General features: G+C 36.0%; 1 long non-coding RNA gene across 1 annotated transcript; it reads right to left on the bottom strand.

Moving 5' to 3' along the window:
* Nucleotides 1-2,027: 2,027 nt before the first annotated feature.
* Nucleotides 2,028-4,135, bottom strand: LOC309507691. The gene is made up of 6 exons (XR_014209215.1): nt 3,953-4,135; nt 3,771-3,821; nt 3,508-3,572; nt 3,345-3,406; nt 2,735-3,261; nt 2,028-2,699 (listed from the first exon to the last, which is right to left on the bottom strand). It is a non-coding gene; the product is annotated as an uncharacterized lncRNA (long non-coding RNA).
* Between the last annotated feature and the right edge of the window lie 7,453 nt (nt 4,136-11,588).

The following is an 11,588-nucleotide window of genomic DNA, read 5'->3' as shown; positions in this document are numbered from 1 at the left end:
GGGTCGACCTCGACGAGCCCGTTAATAATAAAAAAATAAATAAAAAAAAGCCCACGGCCATTATATACGTTATGTTAACTTATTTGTGCTGAATCTGATATTAGATAGGTCAGCGGCTGCTGTCTGGCTCTTGTGTAACGGTCGCTGCGCGCTTGTGTGTGTGTGTGTGTGTGTGTGTGTGTGTGTGTGTGTGAGAGAGAATCACAGTTAAAGTTTAGCTACTTGCCTACTTCCGCAAACAACAAGTGACGTCGTTGACCGTTGAGTACTCTTCTGCGCATGCGGGTCACTTCTGGGTCATTTCACGTTCACACAGGAGATCACAAAAGGTCGCATTTAATTGGAAATGTGAACGGCCTTGCAAAAAAATCGAATTTTTTCAAAAAATCGGAATTGAGCATTAAGCCCTGCAGTGTGAACGTAGCCTAAATGTTGTGGAGGTTGAACTAACTGTTGTGCAAATGTAAATAGTGATGTGAGATATGCACCAAAGCGACTGATAAAACTATAAAATAATATGTGTGGTTTCCCAGGTTGAGTGGTTTCCCAGGTTGTTCTTATCGGCACAATGTGATAAAGGACATAACAATTAATCAATCAATAATTCAGTATAAAAATAATAAATAAATTCTTCCACCAAGTTAAACTTCATTAGGTGTTGTAGAAACATACACTTAACCTGTTTTACACAATTGAGAATTGAATTCAGAATCCCTTTCAAATTCTAAATCAGTTCCTGAATGTGAATTGAGATACCAATTCAGATTTCAATGCAAGGGAGTACAATTGAATAACAATTGGAATTAGATAGATAGATTCAATGCAAGGGAGTACAATTGAATAACAATAGATAGATAGATAGATAGACAGACAGACAGACAGACAGACAGACAGACAGACAGACAGACAGACAGACAGATAGATAGATAGATAGATAGATAGATAGATAGATAGATAGATAGATAGATAGATAGATAGATAGATAGATAGATAGATAGATAGATCGATAGATCGATAGATAGATAAAGTAATGTTCATAATGAACTCAGACAAGCTCCGGAAGACTCGTTTTCCATCAGTTCTTTTTCGTGAATTGACACTATCACATTTCCGGGTTTCTCAGAAGTGTAAGTCGTCACAGTTGGGTAAACTTCTTTAATGGTGAATGAGAGACTACATCAAATATATTTTTCGTGTTCCCATTTGCTCAAATAGCAAAAGAAAAAACTCCACAATAGTAAAAAAAAAAAAAAAAAAAAAACAGCAGCCGGTAGAGAGAGAGATGTCAATCTGACTGTCTCTCCCACAGCCGCTGTATTAGAAAGACCCTCACAGCAGAATTTACTATTTTATTTGTTTACAAAGTATAGTGTTAAAATACATTTAACATTTTTTATAAAAAATAAAATAAAATAAATATTCTTAGACTATGGGCACTTTTATATTCTTTGGTCATATTTTTTTAAATACATATAATTTTTGACAAATTCCTCTTTCTTTGTCAAACTAACAATAAAACCATCTTCAAAACTTTTTAATACCTTTCTATTATGATTTTTTCATACTTTTCAACCTCCTTATTGCTGTCAAAATCACTGTTTTCTGCTTGTCGCACACCCAGACTTTTTAACTTCAACAGTGAAAATACAGTTTAAAAATATGACTTATCTGGTAAGTATTTATGCACCTGAATTATGCACTACACTGTTAGACTTTTCAAGGGTTTTTTACAGTAACTTACTGGCAACACTGTTGCCAGTAAGTTACTGTAATTAGGATTTACAGTACATTACCGTATTTCATTACATTACCATAATACAGTGCATTACTGTAAAAACGAAGCTAATCAGTACACTACTGTAATTATTTTTTTCTTTGTACTAAATTAGATTTCATAATTTTGATATATAATTCATTTTATTTTTATCTTACATAAATACTACTAACATACAAACCAATTAGACAAAGTTATTACAAAATACATTTTTTTTATTTAAAAAATCTCATATATATCACAAAATAAACAGTCTGCCAATGCTGGAAATATGTGTGAAACGTTTACACATTAATGGGTGAGTTTAGGGACAACGTTTTTGTGTTAATTTTAACATTTAACATTTAAATTCATTGTGTTAATGATTTTAACAAAGTAAATATGTCAGAAAGGTTAGCACAAAGATGTGTAAATGTGTTAAATTAACACATTATGTGCTGTCCTTCACTGCACACATTGTTAAAATCATACATAAAATCATAAACAAAACGTTAGCATTTGACTAAATGAATGTAGAGTCATTGGTTGTTTAGCTTATACAAGTATTATAATTAAATATCAACCATTACATTCATAAAACTGCAGAATATAAATACATTTCTAAGCAGTCAAAAAGGAAATATCCAACACAGGACAAAACACAGTTCTTTTCACAATACATGACACATAACCCCACCTTAAAAATAATTTCACTAATTTACAAAAATGTGTTGGATTCATGTACACTGGTGGCCGAAATAAGTATTTAAGTGTCTTAATGTTTTTGAAAGGAGTCTCTTTGATGCTCAAGAAACATTTCTCATTATAATCAATGTCTGACTGTCTACCCCTCAGTCTACTTCTACTTCTACGAGTAAAGATCATCATCAGAATAATCTTTAAAAAGTCAACACAATGTTTTTGTCCACCTTTGCGAATAAATGAACTTCTCCAAAGATTGGTTCCTGTTCAGAACTTGACTGACAACATCAGAATGTTCCCTGGTCTGCATGCGTGTCCACAAACACTAATGTACTCAGTCCTTCAGAGGAGATCCTGGTTCCAACACTATATATGAGAGAGAGAGAGAGAGAGAGAGAGAGAGAGAGAGAGAGAGAGAGAGAGAGAGAGAGAGAGAGAGAGAGAGAGAGAGAGAGAGAGAGAGAGAGAGAGAGAGAGAGAGAGAGAGAGAGAGAGAGAGAGAGAGAGAGAGAGAGAGAGAGAGAGAGAGAGAATATTAGTGTCAAAATATTTTTAACCTCCTTTTTTTACATTTTTATTATTATTTTTACAATAACTAAAGAATATATATTTGTAAACAGCTTTTTAGCATATGTAAATAGCATATTCAAACATTTCAACTGAACTAAATTAAATTATTCCAGATTAAATTTTAATACTTACAAATCCTAAATTCTGTCCAAAAATTCTGAGATCCATAGCTCTCTATGACTGTGACTGAAATCGATGTTTTAGCCCATTTCAGCTCGTCTGCAGTGAAGGAGTTCCTGTTTGAGACAAATACACAGTAAGACACATGCAAGAACTCACTGTGTGATGATCGTTCTCCTTCCTACAGTAGTTAACCCACCTGTGCACTGATATTAGGACCTTCCTGGTCAGGTGGGACTGCAATGGTAGAGAGTCTTCTGCCTAATAAAATATCAAAATAATGCAAAAAATATAAACTTAAGTTGTTTAGAATTCTAGATTTGGTATGGATGAATTAGTGAGAGTTTTACTGCAGTGCTAACCTGGATACATTTAATCTGGTGAGACTGAACAAAGACAATGGTCCATCTTCTGATTGGTTAATTTGCTGTGTAATAAATATAAAGTTAGACATGATACAAATATCACTTATTTGATATAAAGTTAGCCAATTTTATAGAGATTTTATAAGACATTGTATGCTACCTAGTCTGCACCAGTGGCTCCAAAGCACTTATCACATATTGCTAATCATTTCAGCAAACTTATTTCAAAATATATCACAAATGGCCTAACGTTAACTTACCTCCGGAATCTTGCTAGTCACTGGCGCGAATTGGCGCTTTGTTGCAGTTGCCTTTAGTTTAAACACATACAAAAATGGAAGTAAATATTAAATTCCATAAAAAAAAACTATAATAGCCTATGTTATAGTTTGCAAACTAATACTAAACCTAGAAAGGTGGCAGCTAGCCAAATAAAACGTACATACAATGTTATTTTCTCATCAGTAGGCCAACATTATCTACAACCAAAACAGAATTTCACATTAGTTAATTTATTGTTAATGTAAACTAACGTTAAGCGTTGCTCGTTGGCGTATTTTAACTCGACAACAAAGTCTGTCAAATGAAACGTTAGCGCAGTTTACCGTGGTAAAGTTCGTTACCGCCATGTAGGCTATAACAGGTTAAACTGGGCACATTCCTGTCAACACACACAGAATGTTTTTTACCTTGCTTGCTGGTCTCTCTCTCGGTGAAGTGAATTCCGTCTCTTCCCCGGGCCAGACTCGAACGGCGCGGTCCAACAAAAGACAGTCAGAACCCAGTGATATTACACTGGATGCTCCGGCACGACACGACACGACAAGACAAATGATGCGCCGTTATATTTCTGACGTACAGTACTCCGAGTCCAAGCGCTCGCGCTATTTCTGACAAGGGACAAACAGGTTCGCATTTTGCATTAATGGTCCGGTCCGGTCGCTTCAATGTGTCCAATATAGACAGCCTCTGACTGTTATAGCGTTGTAGACACGCAGTGTAAGGCAAAAATTAGGAAATAAAAAGCACGATGGAATGGTGCCAGCCAGAGAGACCGTTACGTCAAATACAGTAGTATACAGCAAATTTAAAAAAAAATACAGTAAGTCTCTGTATGTGGTGTTAGACAAATACAGTAGTATACAGCAAATTTTTAAAATACAGTAAGTCACTGTATGTGGTGTTAGACGTCACAGGAAATTCCCATGATGCAATGGGAATCACAGTTATTTACTGTAAAGAGAAATAGCAGTATAATACTGGGGGATTTAAAGTAAATAACTGTAGAAATTACAGAAAAGTCTAACAGTGTATACACTTGATGCATCCTTCAAAATGAGCTGAATGAAGGATGCAAAATGAAGGCTGACTTTCAATGATCCTTCAAATGGAGACGGCCTTCGCAAGCGCTTGATGCCGTGGCAGCCGAGATATGCAGCCTTACTAGGACTTCCCATTTCAGAAGCACACTATTTACCCTATTAGAGATCCAAATCTCATTTCCCTGATATTTTGTCTGAATATCAATATCCTTGAAATGACATGAGGGCGAGTAAACAATGACATTTTTTAAAAAACATTTTTTAACTAAACTTTTACTTAAAATAGAATCTTGTAGCCTTGTAAACCTGTTTATTTTAGTTACAGCAGTGCAGAGTTTGTACAGAGAAAATTGCATCTATGCTGTACTACAGAGAGAATAAATAGCTAGAACCATAATATATAACTAAAGAATAATGCAAATAATATAATAAAAATGATTACAAAACAGAAAGTTGTTTATGTTCAGGGACTGACAGTTTTGGTATTTGATTTTTTTTATAAATTTTTTTGGTCTCCATATAATCACAAACAGAATGCAACAATTCATGTGAACAGTGTATGGAAGCTGAATGATTGTGTTAGGTTCTATAAATGAAGTGAGATTCCCAAGAAACATGGTTGGTCTCTGCATCGGTCACATGGTCTGTTGTGTTGAGGAGCTTTAGTGTTCCGTCATAACTTCGCCTCGTCTTTTTCATAGAGAAACTAGGAGCTCCTGTGAGAAATAACACATTAGAAACAAATGACTGTTAACAAGTTATATTCTCAAACATACTGAACATAAAACACAAAAATGACTCCTTCTGAGACTTTTTTCATATCTATAAACACACAGCTCAGAACGAAGAATATCATTTATTTAAAACAGTGTAAGCAGTATTCTCCCAAAACACACATAATCCATCAGTCATAATTTGCTGTAAATGAAACTATGAATTATAATGAATACATAAGGGAACTATGATCAAAACACTGTAAATATTACACTTATGGTATGTAACATGCTCAAAAGGTTTTAAGGGCCAAGAAGGAATTTAATAAAGCACTGAACAGAAAAAAAAAAAAACAGAAACGTTTTTCATAGAAGAGCCTATTTAATTATTTTAATTATACTCGACCATGCTGAACATTCAGCAAAACTTTAAAGGTATAGACCTTATGTAGCCCCACCCCTTTTCAGCGATGTGCTCTTGTGTTCTGTTTTACGGTTTGTTTTTCCACAGCAGGAAGGGAAGATCTTACGGATTTATGAATGAACCGCTCGTTTTAAAATGTTCCTGGTCTACTTACATTTATGACATCAGCTTAAAACATAACAATGCTCATGATAACTTTCATTATCTCTACAATAATTAAATCCACTTCACCAGCTAATTACTCTTCGACAGCAATGCCATAGAAATATGCAGAGCTACCAAAAAAATGGACGGTCAAAGAAAATAGGCTAAATCAAAAGATGGCTGCGCACATGTTTCTCTGGTGCATAAGGTCTATAGTTTTCCCCAAAATTATATGTATGTGTGTGTGTGCGTGTGTGTGCGTGTGTGTGTGTGTGTGTCTTTGGCGTTGAGCAATTTAGCAATATACATTATCACAGCGGTTCAAAAGCAGATTGAAAATACATTAGCCAAAGAGGGACATACCTGGAAATTCAAGCTTCGCCTTTCGCGTTTTTACACTCAGTGGCACCGTGACGAATGCGAGGGGGAGATTACTCGTGACTGCCGGCAGATTTGAAATAATACGGCCACCGTAGGAGTTAAAATGCCCTCGGAATGGGAGGGGCTAGAAAGTAATATTCAGTTGGTAGTCATAAACAATTTCCCCGCTAGATGGGAGAAAATCCTACACAGTGTAGCTTTAAGACAGAGCGGTAAAGCTAATGTGTATCTAACCTTCAGGTTTATGCACGGACGGGGCTTTGCTCTCTGTGATTTTATTGACATTTAAGCCAAACACCTCAGTGTTTCACCCCAGATACATGTGCCAATGTTGATTTGTTGAGGGGCAACCATGGCTTGATTTCTGCCTGTGGTGCATTGGAAGCCTGTCAGTACATGAGTGGGAGGACAAACCAAAGGTCCAATAAACCATTAACATGTGCAGGCCAGTCCAATCACAGAGAGGGAAAATATATGGAAATGAATGCAATGCAATGGCCATCAATCACTGCAGCCCTACAACACTGCTCATGCTGATAGCATTTACCCCACCATCTCAAATGTGTGGTGCTGTTTGTGTTGGTTTGGTTTTGCTGTGTTGTCAGACTTTTAGTAATTCATCTGTTCCAAGCTCCCAGGTCGGCTGACATGGGGAAATTTTGAACTCTATAGTTCGGGAAGTTTGGCAAAACTTTGATATCCAGATAAAAGCAAACTAAGTATGCAGTAGCTCACACAAACAAGTGTTATGTACATGGCTGTTTCTAAAACCATTTGGGGTTGGTAGATTTTTCAAAAAGTCTCCTATGCTCACCAAGGCTGCTGTGGGTGTTTCAAAAATGAGCAACCAAAGTAAATCCAGGCACTGGGAGAAACAGACAAAAGAAGCAGAGTAAATTCATCACAGTGTAATCCAAACAAGGAGCACAACTGAACTAAAAACAACTCACACTATTCATCCACTAAGGACAACACCAGTTGAGATAGTATAAAAGTTCAAACAAGACCAGGGGAACACAAGACAGGAATCATGGCAGCTCCATTTGTTTAAACACAAATACAAATACAAAAAACAAAACAACAACAAAAAAAACATTTAAAATAACTGTTTTCTTTTTTTATAATAAAATGTAATTTATTCCTGTGATGGCAAAGCTGAATTTTCAGAACCATTACTCCAGTCTTCAGTCTCACATGGTCCTTCCAGAAATCATTCTAATATGCTGATTTGCCCCTCAAGACACATTTATTTTTATCATCAGTGTTGAAAACAGTGCTGCTTCATTTTATTTAAATTTTATTTTTGGAGGAAACTGTGAGTATTTTTTCCCCTATATTCTGGATTATCTGATGAATAGATCAAAGGAACAGCATTTATTTGAAAAAGAAAATATTTTGTAACATTATAAATGTCCTAACTGTAACTTTTGACCAATTTAATGCATCATTTAATGTATTAATTTCTTTTGCCAAAAGAAAACCAAACATATTTTGTAATGACTAAAAATATAAATACTCTATACGGCAACTATGAAACTGTAATTGATAAGTGCATTGTAAATGAGAAGCATACATTGTGTCTAATATAAGTATTATAAGTTGCTTATGAACATTCACAAATATTTTTTTTGTAAAGTGAGGATGCGTTATTTCCTACATTAGAAGCTGTTGGTCTTTGTCTGATCACTTCTGTACCAGATGCTAAAGGAGAACACATGATGATTGGAATATGGTCTTTTAAATGGATCTGGCTTTCCTACGACATTAATCTGAATATATGTCTTTAATGCTGCGTAAAGCTCATGGCCTGTGATGGACTGTGCTGTCTTCGCCAGCCTGTGCAGTAGTGCTACGGAGCAGATTCTGTATCAGGAGACCATGCAGCCGGTCAGAATATACTCTGAATGGAGCATCTGTAGTTTGTCAGAAGCAGTGGTGACATGCCAGACTTCCTGAGCTCATGCGGAAAAGCACCCTCCGGCGTGCTTTCTTGACCGCAGTGATAGTATAAGACTGCAGTGTTGAACGTAAAGCTTAAAAGCAGAAACTGTTTTGCTTTTCATAATCGATATGATACTGATTAATTTGTCAATTTTGACAATTACTAATTATTGCTTTATTTTTCTGTTTTATTGATACAATAACTACAAAAATCTTATTATTATTATTATTTATACTATCATATTTTTGCATTTGTTTTTACTGTTTTTGACAATAATAACTACAAAAATCTATTATTATTATTATGTTTTGGGGCACTGTTCTGTTTAAAAATGGAAGTTGCTCATTAGAGAATTAATGGCTGTAAAAAGTTAATAAATAATAACTGAATAAATAATAAATTATATTGTTGTTGTGCTGTTCATTAGAGACCGTTTAAAGGTAAGTAAAAAAAAAGTCATTATGAATATTGGTTAAAAATGTTGCTCAGTTTTATACACAGTTGTTTATAATAATACATTTATTCAGCAAGGATGCATTAAGTTGATATAAAGTGACACAATATTTATATTTCAAATAAATGCTGTTCTTTTAAACTTTCTATTTCTAAAATTCTAAATTCTAAAATATTTCCATCGATCAAAAAGTTTGTTTGACAATTAACATATTTACACAAGGAGCCATAAGTCACAATCATAAATACATGTATTCTTCCTCAATATTCAATATATTCAACACTTTTCATTTGTATTTTTTATTTTTTTTACAATCAACAATATCCATGTCACAAACAATCAGTTATTTTGATCTTAGTTTCATTTTCAAGAACTTTTAGTTTGTTATTTTCAGTCACATGTGTTTCTTTGTTCAGTTTGCCGCCACTCTATCAGTTGTAATGGTAATTAATTTGATCTGCATGTTTATCATTATTTCCCTCATTTGCTAGGTATTTAAAGGACAAGTTCGGTATTTTACACTTAAAGCCCTGTTTTCAGATCGTTTCTGATGAAATACAATGGTTAAGATTGAAATTTGGACAAATGCTGCTGGCCCGAGAATTTTCGGTTTCTGTGGTAGCACCCCCCCCCCACCTCCACAATGGTTGCATAGGTGCACTGGAATAATCCTTCCTAAAACGCATTAAACTTTCGTTTACAAAGACGTGAAACTCACCGAGTGGTCAGGGGTGTTCACTGATATGCTCACACAAAAATCGCTGCAAAAGATGCTTTCCAACAGGTTGTATTGTAGTTTTTCATCCAATACAAGTCAATGGAGTTGGACAAAAACTACGATAAAACCTGTGTGGGGGGGGGGGGGGGGGGGTGCTACCACAGAAACCGAAAATTCTCGGGACAGCAGCATTTGTCCAAATTTCAATCTTAACCATTGTATTTCATCAGAAACGATCTGAAAACAGGGCTTTAAGTGTAAAATACCGAACTTGTCCTTTAAGTTGTTCTCTTTTCAGTGTTTGGTTGTCCGTTCTTAGTAATGAATCAGTTGAGCTATCACATATGGTTTTGTTGGATTACCTTCTGAGTTTGTTATTAAAGACTTTTAACCTAATCTTCTTCGTCATTGTCTGCTTCTACAACTATGCGTGACAATCCAAACCAAATAAATGATTCTCCAAACATTCACACTTTACATTTCTACTAAAATACAAAGAATTGATATTGGTCTTGTTATAACACTCATTTTAGTTTGGACTCTTGCAGATCTAACTAAACCCTTCTGATCAGGGAAAGTCTCTAACACTTTTCCAAGCATCCAAGAATTGCAAGGGGCTGCAGTGTCTGCAATGAGAACAATGTCACCTGGTTGAAAATTACGTATTTCCTTATTCCACTTTTGTCTTTCTTGTAGTAGAGTTAAGTACTCTTTTATCCACCTCTTCCAAAAGAGGTCCGAGAGGTATTGAACCTGCCTCCGTCTTCCTCTTGCATACTGGTCTTTTTCATCAAACGGCCCAGGAGGCAGGATTGTTTTTTTCTTCATAATAAGAAGATGGTTGGGAGTGAGTGGCTCTAAATCGTTCGGATCCTCAGACACCTTGGTAATGGGTCGATCATTTAGAATTGACTCTACTTGGCATGTAAAAGTGTGCAATCCCTCATCATCGAATGTTTGTTGATGTAGAACTGAAGACTTTTCTTACCATCCTTATGATCAGGGATGTAGTGGAGGCTAAACGCACGTAAACGCCGTTTGCGCACCTCCCAAAATTCGGAAATAGCGTTTACCCACCTCTATATTGCGTTTATCCACCTCTAAATTTCACGTTATTTGAGCGGGCTTTGCTTTTCCAGTGCGTGATCGCTGATCGGTACATGATTCGAGCATTTGGGCCGTTAACAACAGAGCAGAACACGCAGCGCAAACACGGAGCGGAACATTGAGCAGAGAGCGCAGCGTGCCGACACACACACACACACACACACACACACACACACACACACACACACACACACACACACACACACACACACACACACACACACACGGAACAAAGAGAACGGCGCACACATGGAGCGGAAAATACACGCTCGTGAAGTTACTAAACAAGCTGCGCGAGAATGAAACCTGATCGCCGAACACGGAGGGGTGGGACGGCATATTTTCGGCCTTTTCAATAGCAGCCGCAACAGGAAATTATTATTTTTTTATTACAGGCAGGTGGTTTAATGTAGGGAGCATGTCGAAACCCAACTGTACAAGAGATTCTGAGGGAATCAAGCCTGCACCAGGTTAAAGACTTTTCCCTCTACAGGGAAACACTGATCCACATTTTTCTGACATATTATAGACCAAACAACTAATCGATTAATCAAGAAAATATTCAACAGATTAATTGACTATGCAAATCCATAATCATTATGTACAAGTGCATTGCATTGGAAGCCCTGCATATAAGCCTCCCTCTCTATCTCTCTTAAATATTTTTGTTCTCTCTGTTTTGTCATTTAGTAAACTTTATAGATTTCAACCATATTATTCCTTATTGAGTCTCTTTAACAAGAACTTAGATCAATGTATGAATTGAATAGTGATTGTGTGACCTATGATGAGGGAACAACCAGTGATACCCTTGGTAGTACCATCAAATGATAGCCAATAGCGATGTCATCAGGATACACGTATACACCGGTA

This window comes from Leuciscus leuciscus (assembly GCF_965113295.1).
Source record: "Leuciscus leuciscus genome assembly, chromosome: 10".
Lineage (NCBI taxonomy): Eukaryota > Metazoa > Chordata > Actinopteri > Cypriniformes > Leuciscidae > Leuciscus > Leuciscus leuciscus.
This window is presented reverse-complemented; position numbering and strand designations above follow the sequence as displayed.